This window comes from Spea bombifrons, chromosome 9 (genome assembly GCF_027358695.1).
Source record: "Spea bombifrons isolate aSpeBom1 chromosome 9, aSpeBom1.2.pri, whole genome shotgun sequence".
Lineage (NCBI taxonomy): Eukaryota > Metazoa > Chordata > Amphibia > Anura > Pelobatidae > Spea > Spea bombifrons.
The window spans coordinates 27843579-27855894 of record NC_071095.1 but is presented as its reverse complement, the minus strand read 5'-3'; the positions used below and the strand labels follow the sequence as shown (position 1 = coordinate 27855894).

Genomic DNA, 12316 nt, shown 5'->3' with positions numbered 1-12316 from the left:
GATTTAAAGAACGATAATAAACACTTTCAGTAGGTAAGTAGGAGATTATACCGGAACGTGGCATCACGTGGAAGCTGGTGCTCAGAGAAGCAGCTAATGTGCAACTCCGCAGGACACCTCAGCGAGAATTGCTGTCACGTCTTGCTGATTTGGACTCTATATTACAATCTCCATCATCATTTGTCTTGTAGATTTTTCTCTTTAATGTCAGTGGTTTGCATATAAATCCTTTTTTCTTGCGCGCAATGATAATTTCCTTGGAAAAAAAGGTTTGAACGAGAACTAGTTAATGACCATTGTGACTCAACCGCTTACATTTATCATCTGTAATGAATCTATATCATATTGCACCATAGAAAGATACAAGTTGCATTTGACCACATCGCTTTCCCTACGTTTTTAAAGTCAGAAAGGAAAGAGCAATGTGTAGTGCTATCGCGGCACATAATTATCTCATCTGAAGAAGACTTTATGACTGTACGCTCATTAGTCTACCACACCCCAACATCTGTAGGCCCCATATTCACCATGGTAACAGATCTCCTTTTATACCCCCAACCCCTTTCCACTTGACACTGTCTGCAGGGCTATAATGAGTGAAATATGGAGGGGGCCCCGCCTCGTACCTCCCAAGCTCCAGGTGATGCTTTCTAACCTTGTCAAGGAGTGGGGGGAAGGAGACTGGCAGACGTAAGGTGCTAAGATGAATGAACCCTGCCAGCCTCCTGTTCCCGAAGCCTAATGAGAATTTCAAATTAAATAATGCAAGTATATTCATCAAACGCAGCCAGCTTGTGACACCCACCACAAGGCTTTCTCCAAGATGTCCACACGCTTCAGTTTCTTTTTAACCACATCACTTTGTAAAAACTAAGCATAGATAAAGATCCCGAGTTGTTTTACGTAACACGTATTACTTGCTTGTAAAGCTGTATTTAATCATAAAACAGTTAAATTCAGCAGATTAGGTTGAATGAGAATTTTAACCTGAAAGGCGTTTCTGCCATGAGATGAGACTCAACACAGCCGCTTGACGTGAAATGGTTTTCTCTTCGGTTCTGGAGAGAACCTTTATTAGGCTATCATATTAAACAAATTAATATGAAGTGAAGCTCTTGTAAACAAGAGAATGCGTGTCCTCACAAGATTTTCTCTTCTATTGTTCCATCCTAATAACCAACCAGGCAAATAAGTGTGTAAACATGGGAAAGAAGCTCTAAATGGGGAAACAAAACCCTGGTTGGTGCTTTCAAAACACTGCAGCGAACCTTTTGAGCAATGCCATGCAGAAAAATAAGGGGATTTCAGTGAGGAGGATTGTATAAAGTGAGGAACAGTTTGCTTGGAGCGCCTTGGCCTGTCCCAGGACTTACATTGCTGCATTTTGGTGAATGCCTACATGTGTTGATATAGACTTTGCATCTGTAGTAATGTCACTACTATATTTTACAGTTAGTCTCCCTCCTGTAAAAACAAATAGATTCTACCCTTTAGTTGGCATCTTATCTCAGCTTCCTTTTTTTACTTTATGGGGCCCAAAAACTGAAAGAACAAAATACTTATTTCACTTCACATCTGTTTACTAAACTAGCCACTAAACTAATTTTTAGCGCTTAAAATAAAATGTCTAAAGTGTTAAACCCCGATTATAAATAAAATGAGAGAGAATTTCAGTTGTTACCAGTAGATCGAACATCTTCTTTGAAATGGACTCTCACCAAATCAAGTTTCTATTTGAAACAAATTCTCCTAGCTGTGAATGTGCGCTCCCGTCCAGCAACTTAATGTGAAGATTTAAGGAAAGAAAAAAGCTTCAATTAATATGAAATCAAATAAGAAACAATCGTTCTTGCCTTAGGGCAGCTCTCCTGAAATCAAATTATTTCTTCTTCGAGACAAAAAAAAATCCTACAAAGCTTTAGGGAATGTAATAAAAGCTATATTCCCACCGGGACGAAAGGCATCAGCAGGCGAAGGGCTCGTAGCGCCATAACAAAGGGAAATGTTAAGAATATTAAGAGGAACGGACCCTGTGCCTCTGAAAGAGCACTGGATGCAAACTACATCCTTCTTTTTTTGTATGGATTTATTACTTAAAGTCCTGATGACTTTAAAAATAAACACAAGAAAAGCAAGAAAGATAAATAGAGATGTCAAAGAAAATGTAACAGGGTTCTGGACCACAAAATTACTTGTTAATGGTTACGTTCTGTTAACACGGACTGAGAACTGTGTTTTACAATGATTGCTTTTACTTCAAAAGTTGTTCTTGGAGCTGAAGTTCCTTTTCTTAGCTTTAGCCATCCAGACGGCGAAGGGTGGCAAGCTTATGTCCCTTTTTGTGCTACTCAAATGAGTATTTTAAGTTCTTAAGGGTCAAAGCTCTTAACGGACCCTTTTGTGTGTTTGACAACGTGCAGGTAGTTAAAATACTCCTGTACTAGATTACTGTCATCCTATATGATGCATTCAACAGCTGACATATCATAGAACTATTAACCCTTAATGCTGACATTCAGTTATGTCCTAGATGTAAAACGAAGAGAAAAACCAATGCCATCTCTTAAGCCTTAATTACAATGCACAGGACCCCAGCCAAATAACTGGGCCATCACCCATATGAGACCACTATATGGCTGTGACAGCTGTCACCAGCCATCTACAATCTGATGATTATATATGGAATGGGATCTGAAGGAACGTGCTATATCCGATGAAGCATCTCTACGAAGGAAGCCTTTTGTTCTTTAGAATTCCATACACATGGCACAAGCCTTAGGCTACCTTTGCGAAGAAAATTTGCTATCTTGATGTGTTCTTCATGATTCTCCGCACTGTATTATTTTAATATGAATCACAAATAATTGCTGCTCCCGTAGTAGTGACTTGCTAATGGTAGCAACCAAATGATTCTAGCCATTGTGATACAGACCATGAAGTGTCAGGAAGTAAAGGTATTCTGAATGAAGGCACCTATATTCAAGGAAAGGATAATATGGCTGACCCTGAGGACCTAACTATTTAACCTGATATTGGAGGAAATCCCTAAAATTATGGAATCTGTCACTTTATAAAGACAGCTCTGACCCTGGATTCCTCTCCATCACGGATGTCGGTTAGAATTACAGAAAATTATTTTTAAGTAACAGTGAAACTATTTGGAGACTTGAATGAAATGGGACACTGTATATGTTTTCCCTTAACACAAATGCGGATAGCTTGTGCAGTTTTAAGGACACATCGATGAACCAAAGCGTAAATATGATGAAATATAGAGACAATTAAAAAAGCATTGACTTTAACCCTCTGGCTATCCGTAATGGAGTTATAATGAGCTCCCCGTCCCAGGGGTGCCATTATTTCTGCCATGCTGTGAGTATGTGCAGTCTGTTAACGAAATATACGACTTTTACAATACATGGGGGGTTGTTGCCATTCATTTACATCAACACACAAGAATAGGAAAGAAGATTACTACAGGAACAAGACAAAAGACCCATTTGAAAAATGGAAAGCTGATTGTGGCTTCATGGATAATACATCCAGTAGGGCTGTTACCACATAAGTCTTATTGCTATGTTCTTTGGAAAGTTATGTAGACATCCCTTGGCTTTTTATTGAAGCAGGAACAACCTACAGCCGGCCCTCAAACTGGCTGAAAGCTTTTAGTACTAGTCTAGACTGTGATCTAGTTCTGTGGTCTCCTGCAAGTCTCTTGGACAACCAAAGCCCAGCATAGAACCATAATAGTTCTACTGCAGCTGAGGTCATATCAGATACCTAACCTTTTCTTGATCTACATCAAGCTTTTCTTGGTCTTATGTGGAATAACATATCATTTTAAGGGCCTCTAGAAAAGACCTAGGTTGTTTCCGTCTTTGGCTGATGTCTGAAGTTCCATGCACCAACCACCGCGTCATGTTTTCTGAGCCTAGCTCCCCTTCTTCCTGCTTCCCACTAACAAACCGCACGTTAGCCTCATCGTTTGAGATTGGTGCACGGGGTGGGTTGGGAGGAGGTTCCTTTGGAGAGGGGGCATCGGTTGGCACACAAGGCCTTATTGGACTGGAGTACATCTCCAGGGCCATTTGTGTGGTTGCAGACAGCATCTGATGGAAATGTAACAAGCTGAGCAGCTCCTTAGACAGGGCTCATTGAGCAGAGGCTTTCATCGAATTGGCTGCTGGGAAGAGAGCCGCACTCTGCAAATGAATGGAGCACATAATTCTAAAATATAACTAGCAGACTCATTATTCTTCAGCGTGAGTGGCCAGATGAGCAGGAACCAATAAGTACACATTTAGACAAAAACCAGCTTGCGAATATACGTGTACATAGACAGCAGACAATCAGGTATAAAGCATACATAAGTACACGTACATATGTACACACGCCAGGAAACTTTCATAGTTTGCCCATTCGCATCCGGATTTTCACCCTAGTCTTGGTGAATGGGCAGATTCTTAGTGCTTACTCATTCTTATTCTACAGCAATGTAATGATAGCTGAACATTGCAATTGGTGCTTTTCTCGCAGCTATATCACAGCTAAAATCCCTGCCTAAATACAGGAGACTTCATTCTGAATCTCCTGACAAGTCATGATTTTCATAAGGACCGTTATTAGAACCATTTGGTTGCCAACTTTTGATGCTTACTACAATAGAGTATTTGTGATGTGCTTTTAATGGGTTAATGTTTCCAGCATCTCAGGCTCTATGTGTTTAAGAAAGCTTAGTCAGTGGGTATGGAATCATTAACCACCATATAGAATGAATACCAAAGCAAATGTGTTCAGGAATAGAAAAGACCATTTTCCTGAATGTTTTACACAAACAGAGGAGCGGCATAAAGAAAACAGAGCTGTCTTATGCAAAACTGCACACACATTAATGTGTATAGAAAGAGCAGGAAATGGGTTTATAAATTGAATTGTGTAGATAAAATACATTCTCCTTCTTCTAAATGCCCTAATCAGTTACATAAATAGCCATCAAAAGCCCTTCCCATAACACTACTTCTAACCACACACCCTAAACAGAAAGTGCCCATTTCTTTGTCCTATTTAGATGCTGGGGAGTATAAATTAAGGCCAACAGGGGGTTGTATCGAGGCTGTGTATATTGCTGTAAATTCCCAGGTGCATGGATGAGGTTCTCCATTCGGTACATTGCCTAGAGCCCAACTTAGCATTATTTTCACTGTCATGCAGGTCATCGTGGGGATTGCAGGCCCCGTTCCACTCGAGGTCCAGAGCTTGTCTCTTTGCCTTGTTTGTTAACACAGAATGCTCTGTATCAGTAACGCAGGCCTATGTCAAACGTCAAACTCCCACACAGATCTGTCACGCTCCGCTCCAGCCCCCATGCAGCCAAGATTGCACTATTAATAATTGAATTCTGCACCCATTTGTGTACACTGGAAACTCGATGGGCAGAGAGAGATTAAATGCCCCGCTGTCAGGTGCCAGAGGTGGCCACCCTTTCACCTTGTGCACTGAAGACAGAATCAGTGAAGCAAAATCACGTTTATTTAGGACAGTCTCAAGGCAATATCAGACATATTCCTGTATCAATTACTTAATATTCATTTTGTGGCTTCTAGTACATTTGGCTATCACCTCCTCTTCCCCGAGCTCTGCTCATAACAATGTCTCTGAACTTCATAATTACATCCTCTGCTGTATCTTAAAGCCACAGTTTGGACAAGAAAAACATACCTCGGGAATTGGCAGTTGTTCAGGGAGTGTCTTTTAGAGGTGTTGGGATACAAGAGCCATCTTTAACACAATCTTTGTGAAAGTGTTAATGTATTTTTAATCTTTACCCAGTATCTTTAGTGTGCCCGTAGCAGAATAACACTAGTTTACCATCTGCCACAGCAGCAGTGATCTTATGGATCTGCATGATTATCCCTCCACATTAACTTATTCCTCCTCTCTTGTTAAGTTGCTGATTGTAGTTTATCGCTTCGGACAGCTTTTTTAAGAGAAGTGGGGAAAGGAGGTAATTTCAGACGTTCTTTCAGGCCACTAAAAGATTATCATTGGTTTGGTGTCCATGAGGCTTCCATAATATTTACTGAACTTGACACCAGGTCAAGTAATAATCAGAGATTACAGTGGTAAAACCTAAGGACCCAGCAGTTCCCAGGAACTGACATACTGGCCAGTAGCATATTTTTGCACAAATATTGGTATCATCATCTGTATTCTGCTAATGTTCCTTTTAATGTTTCGGTCGATTAGACCCAGTGAGCCGCGGAGCATAATGTCATCTTCTTGTTACCAGGGTTATTTGGCTCTTCTAGCCCCACTCTGTCTTGCACACCCGTAGAGTCTGATTTTATTGCTTGTTTTATTAGATGTTTGGTGTTTCTCGTTGTACAGCTGTGTGGATTTCAGGACCCACACATACACCTGCCTCCATGCTCAGAAAAGGGATTTGGTTCCCGAGTTTAATCAAAACCTAGACATTGCCTGGCAGCTTCTGGTGACATGCAGTGAATATACTTGGGGGTTATCCTCTTACAGGTAATTACTGGACTGCTTTTAAGGTCAAAGGAGTGTTTCATTTGCTATTTGCTCCTCTAATTCTCTAGTCTCTGAGTTTGGATACAAGGCAAGAGAAGAGCTATATTAGTGAAAGCTTTAGGAAGATTTGGAATTCTGTTGACTCTTTAGACACAAAAACCCCAGAGTTGGGTGTTGAGTCACAAATGCTAAATTATATATTGCAGCACAAGTCCATCTTAGAAAAAGACCCATTATAAACATACAAACCTGCCGCTCCTCACATCCACCCACCAGTTTCTCATTTTCAAGGCTATAAAAAGCCCTCATTAAATGTGACTAGTGCTTTTATTGAATTGTTCTCTGTTTCCCTTTCTCTGCCTTTTTATCTCTACGTGACAGGTTATCTTTTATAAGCGTAGCCCGGCGCTGCACATCTCATCCCACCCCGCGGATCTCCAACAATCTTTGAACAAATATGTGTTTTCTCCTGCGAGTAACAAGAAAAAGGCCTAAATTAGGAATTCAGACAAGGGAAACAAAGGGAGGCATCGTGTTTGTCGTTCATCAGAGTGTATTGTTGGTCTATTTTAGACAGAAATGTGTTGGAACAAACCCCCGACCCCTCTGAATGTTTGCAGCATTTATTGGTATGAATTACATGTATCTCTCCAGCAGAGCAACATTATGCAAAGTGTACAGAGGGTGTTCAGGATTGTTACAGGAGTTTGCTTCAGACCCTCTGCAGAACTCGGTGGAACGCTCAGTATTCTATGGAAATATTATTTATTGAATGTGATTCGTGCTTGTGGTGCTGGAAGTGTTAAGCAGTATTGTACAGTTGCACGCATTTTAAAGGATTAGCTTTAAGATTGAGGCTTTTGACCTTCAAATGCCCCTTCCTGTTAAAACATTGGGGTGGGGTAGCATTGGGCATCGTGGGAACCTGGAGGTTGCCCACAGCTCTGCCAAGGACGTTTAATCTCCTGCTTATCATGGGATGCCTTACCTTGTTTTCCATCTGGCAATTGCAAGACAGAATGAGACAGTTGTGTCTGGACTGTGCTTTTATCAGCTCCTTGCAGTCACCCGCTTGTCTCTTTCTTCTGTGCCTCAGTGCTATGGCCTTGCAGTGACAGGCTAGTTTAGCTGTCACGCTGATAAAATGCAGGAAAGCACTCTGTCTCCCCAAACGATTGCCCAGTTTAATCATAACCACAGGAGGGGATTAGGGGCACTGACCTTAAAGTGCAATCCCTCTGTTTCCCAAAAAACAATCAGACCGGTAACAGCGCAGAAACTGGTGTCTTCTGTATGAAAAATAAATTATCTTCAGCTCCACAGCTTTAAGCCTAAACTTGACTAAAACTCCTACCACACTTAGCATGCATTGCTTTACCCGTTTTATTTTTATGTATATCTAACATCATCCCTACCCTCCATTTAAATGTTTTTTACCTCCTGTTGCATCTAAAGGCACATTTTAAATAGTATATGCGTAGTACGCACGGGACTCCCTCATCCTCCAGTGCTGAACTCAATTCTAAAACTATAGACATTGTGTTTTTTCAACATCTTACATGACATCCAGCGATGGGAAGACCCAGTCAAAGGGCAGCCCATTTTCCATGCCCCCATGAAATATGGGAAAAAAACAAAAACAGAGCTCTCCAGCCCAGATGGATTAGAAGGTTTAATTGATCACATGTGCTGCCTTTGCTAAAACCTTTCGATAACCCCCAATTCTTCGCTAGTCGTGGGAGAGGATTCAGTTCCGACCTTTGCTTCCCAACTAGCTGGTTCCTGTGAACAAACAAACTGATCCCAGATTAAATGCTTGATCCAGACGGATTGCCGAAAGACCCTGGAAGTGGCATTCTCAACACACTGAACCGTAACAATTTGTATTTCGCTCTCTTCGCAATATACTAACTAATAAGCAACAGGCTAATAAACTTTTGCTCTAATTTTTTTTATTGCTTTTAATTACTAACGTGAATAATTTTAACGCCAGCTAGTAAAAGGTTTCATATCAATAATATGCAGTGTTTCACAGCATGTAGATTTATAGCCCAAACCCCAGAATTAACACCAACTAAGAGTGTGCACTAAATAGAGGAAACAGACAAAAAATAATTAGATTTTGCCTGAGCTTTGCATTTTTCAAAGCAATTTATGGCTATTTAATATTTCTCTCTAAATTTTTAACTGTCAGCTTATGTATGTTATTGCACAAACGTCTTCAGGAGCAATTACATGCAAACCATGTCTTTAACGGTTTACAGGGGCATGACTGTCTAAGTGACACGCAGACCGACATACCCGACTAGACTGCGCCGTTAATAATCTGGTACAAACAAATTTGTAGCAAACACACAGCTCTTTGTGTGATCTTTAAGACATAAGGCTGGGACGTGACGGTAAATTGACATCACTTAAGCCTCCTGACTCGCATTCTGTGAGCGATACACAGACCTTTTATATTCCTCATAACTGTATCAAGTCAAAACTTGCACAGAATGCAAAAGTGTTGATCAGTTACTAATAAGTGGCAGTGTTATCATCATGTGTGGATGAGTTTAGAAGAAAACCGATCCCAGCCTATCCATTCCGTCCAGTCTGTCATTGCAATGGAGAACCATGTCTTTTTAAAATTCTAGTATATTCTGATTAAAACTCCAAGGAACCCACAATCACAGACCTTTATATAATGACATCTTAACCATTTTAAAGATCAATGTGACAGACATGGGATTGTCGTTAGGCCGCGATCGAATGAGTCTCGGACAATGAGTTTTCAGACAAGAATGGATATGTTGAGATTATGCGTCTGTTAAATTTTAACTGGAACAATCTATTATTTTGTTTATTAGACAAATCTAAAGCCGTTATCTGACACTCTTTTATGTCCATTGTCCTTAGGTAAATATCGAAACAATAAAAGAGCTAATGTGCTAAAGTTTTACTCAGGAGGCCATACCGTTACTTTTGGGGCTCCTTGTACTTCTTTATGTTGTAGATAGTTCTTAATCACTTTGGCTGTATGTTTGGGGTTGTTGTCGTGATGCAGAATATATTATGGGCCAATCAGATGGATACGCATCTGCCTGTTCTTCTCAGCATTAAGGAGACCAGCATTGGTGAACTTTTGCACAGTACTGTATATCCTCTCTTTGTCTGACTGTGTGGATTCACTGTCCTTCACCCTTATGTCATCAGAATCCTATTGTGTCTCCTGGGTTTGAGACAATCTCATCTCTCACAGCCTCTATTCATCTGCCGCCCTGCAAAAATTTAGTTTGGGGTTTCTTCCACTTGACCGCGCAGGTCAATCTTCCAGATAAAAAGGGACGGCAGACAATGGCCTACATTTATAATGCATTACAAGTAATTCTATGCTTGTTCCAATCACTGAGCTTAACCAGGATGTCGAAACATCCCCCATGACCAACGTCTCTGTGATCTGCACACAGCAGGGGCTGCTCATTTTGTAAGTCATAATAATATCTGTTTCATATGCTCCAATGTACAGGGGAGAAGGATAACCAATAAGGTGGCGGAGACACTGTATAAAACCACCACTTTTAAAATCATACTAATTCCCACGTGTAAAAGGTATATTACTGCCAGAAAAGCATAGCATCAAATATCCTCTAGTGAGAAAGAGGATTTTAAAGAAAGTTGGCAATGTGAGAATTATAATGCATGATTTATTTCTTGTGAAATCACTTAATTGCAAGTGAATTCCACGGAGCCCCACTATATATGCTGCATGCCAGTGGTTCGCCATAACAAAGTGTGCACCCTGAGCATTTGCGTTTTACTACAAAAGTGACAGATAAAGGCTGTACCCGTCTTCCACTGCCGTGTGTGGCCTTTATTTACTCTTTGTGGCATGGACTTTCTTTCTTCATGGTAGCCTCCCTCTTGGGTACCGTAATAGACTTTCCTGCACGGTGCCTAAATGTGCTGCAAGCATCACATGGAATAAATGTCTATTTAGTTGAGATGTCTATGGAGTTGGTCGATTTTAAGGTGGACACCACACCTCCAATCAGTGTTTGCCAATATTTCTTACTACGAAACATACATGTGTGTCCTCAAAATGTTCCTCTCTTTCTCTGGCCGGTGTCACCTTCCAAAATAGCCACTAATCACAACTCTATGGGGATCTGTCTGCAGCGATGTGTTTTTCTTCTGCAAAAATGCAATTTTTCTTCTGCCATTACTTTGCAACAGAGACCAGATTTATTTTCCTGGCCGACACCACAGAATGAAACATGGTGATGTTATCTTAAGAAAGCAATAAATTACTCATTCTCGTTAGAGATAAAATGGCATGTGAACCCTTTCTATAAACAACAAGATAGCTTACATCACTGTCTCTCTGATGCTGTTTGTGTAATGATAGAGACCCCGTACAATTAAACAGAGGGGGGCAGAATGGCTGCCCAGCTGTTTAGGAATTGCCCATTCATGTCGCCTGTTTTGTTTAATTGCTTTTTTTAAAGATTTAAAGAGAAATCGCCTTTACTATCCTTTTTCATTTTAATCAATGAATGTACTGTAAACTATAATACTAGATATGAGCAGCAGTTTCAACAGAAGGGATGCAGTCTTTTAATGACCACAGGGCAGCATAATAACTCGTTAGAGAGACCCTTTATAGACATGCAGAGAGGAGAACAAATGTTACATTTCATTAAGATCACTGCAATTGTTAAGTTAAATATATGATGTTCTGGGTTGTCTCTAGCGTGATACATAGATAATATAGGTTCTTGAGTGTCTTACCGCAGAACTTGCTGGTTTAGGGTGCTTGTTCAGGTTTCCTTGTCAATAACACTCTAAGCAGACCTACAAGAAAAAAGAGAAACCGTTGAAGCTCTTTGCCTGTCTCACTTTTATCAAACAGATCCTAAAACTCTCCTTACTCTCTGCTTAAAGACGGAAACGCAAATGCCCATCATGTACTGAAGATGAGTTATGCGAATTGGGCTACAGACCTTAAGGAAGATTCTAATCTCACAAGAGATTATTTGTGAATGTCCCATATTATAAACTCTGATGACTTTCTGAACGGTCTGAAAGTATGAACCTTCAGACAACCACAAACATCTTTGTTAATTTAGTTCATCTAGTCCTGGTTGAAGTTGTGGAGAACCCAAAGATTCAGTTCTGTCAGCATAGTCATAGTTCAAAATCAACGTAAGGTCCCCCAGCTGTAAACAGACATCTTGGCTACTTGAATTAATTTATTTATCGATCGGCAGACGAGCATAAACATTAAGACACGGAACAGTTCATATATTTCTACTCACTATTCCTCTATAATACATCACCAGCCGATAAGCGCTCTGCTGGCACTGATACAACCTGGTATGGAGCCAAAACTTTGCCTCCATGATGGGCCCACTGAACAGAGGCCTGCCACAAATACTTTGACAAATGATTAGGAGACTACAGAGTCACCCAGTGCTATTAGCAGCTTACTTAGCCTGAGATATGACCATCTGCAACCAACCCCCCCCCCCCGGCTCTCTCTTGCTTCCCTCTTTGATTTCACAGTGTTATTGAGCTTGCCCTATAAAAGGTACAGCAACTGTCTACGTTTTCTTCACCCGCCGAGGTGCTAAACCAGGATGCCTGGTCCGATCACTCATATTACATTGCTATTTATCTGAAACTTTGGTTTGATCAGGGAAGGCTCACAATTATTAGATGCCGTAAGAATAGAGTCAGATATGTTCTCATTTATATTTTAAATTAACTCGAGTTTACTGACATCTTCCGATAGGGTGACATC

The 12316-nt window shown here is 40.6% G+C and overlaps 1 protein-coding gene across 2 annotated transcripts in view; it reads right to left on the bottom strand.

Moving 5' to 3' along the window:
• SEMA6C (semaphorin 6C) overlaps positions 1 to 12316 on the bottom strand; it is a 71420-nt gene that overhangs the window by 38935 nt on the left and 20169 nt on the right. For both annotated transcript variants that reach the window (XM_053474753.1, XM_053474754.1), the window contains exon 2: positions 11305 to 11367. The gene's annotated coding sequence lies outside the window, so the exon portion shown is untranslated. The remainder of the gene's footprint in view (positions 1 to 11304; positions 11368 to 12316) is intronic.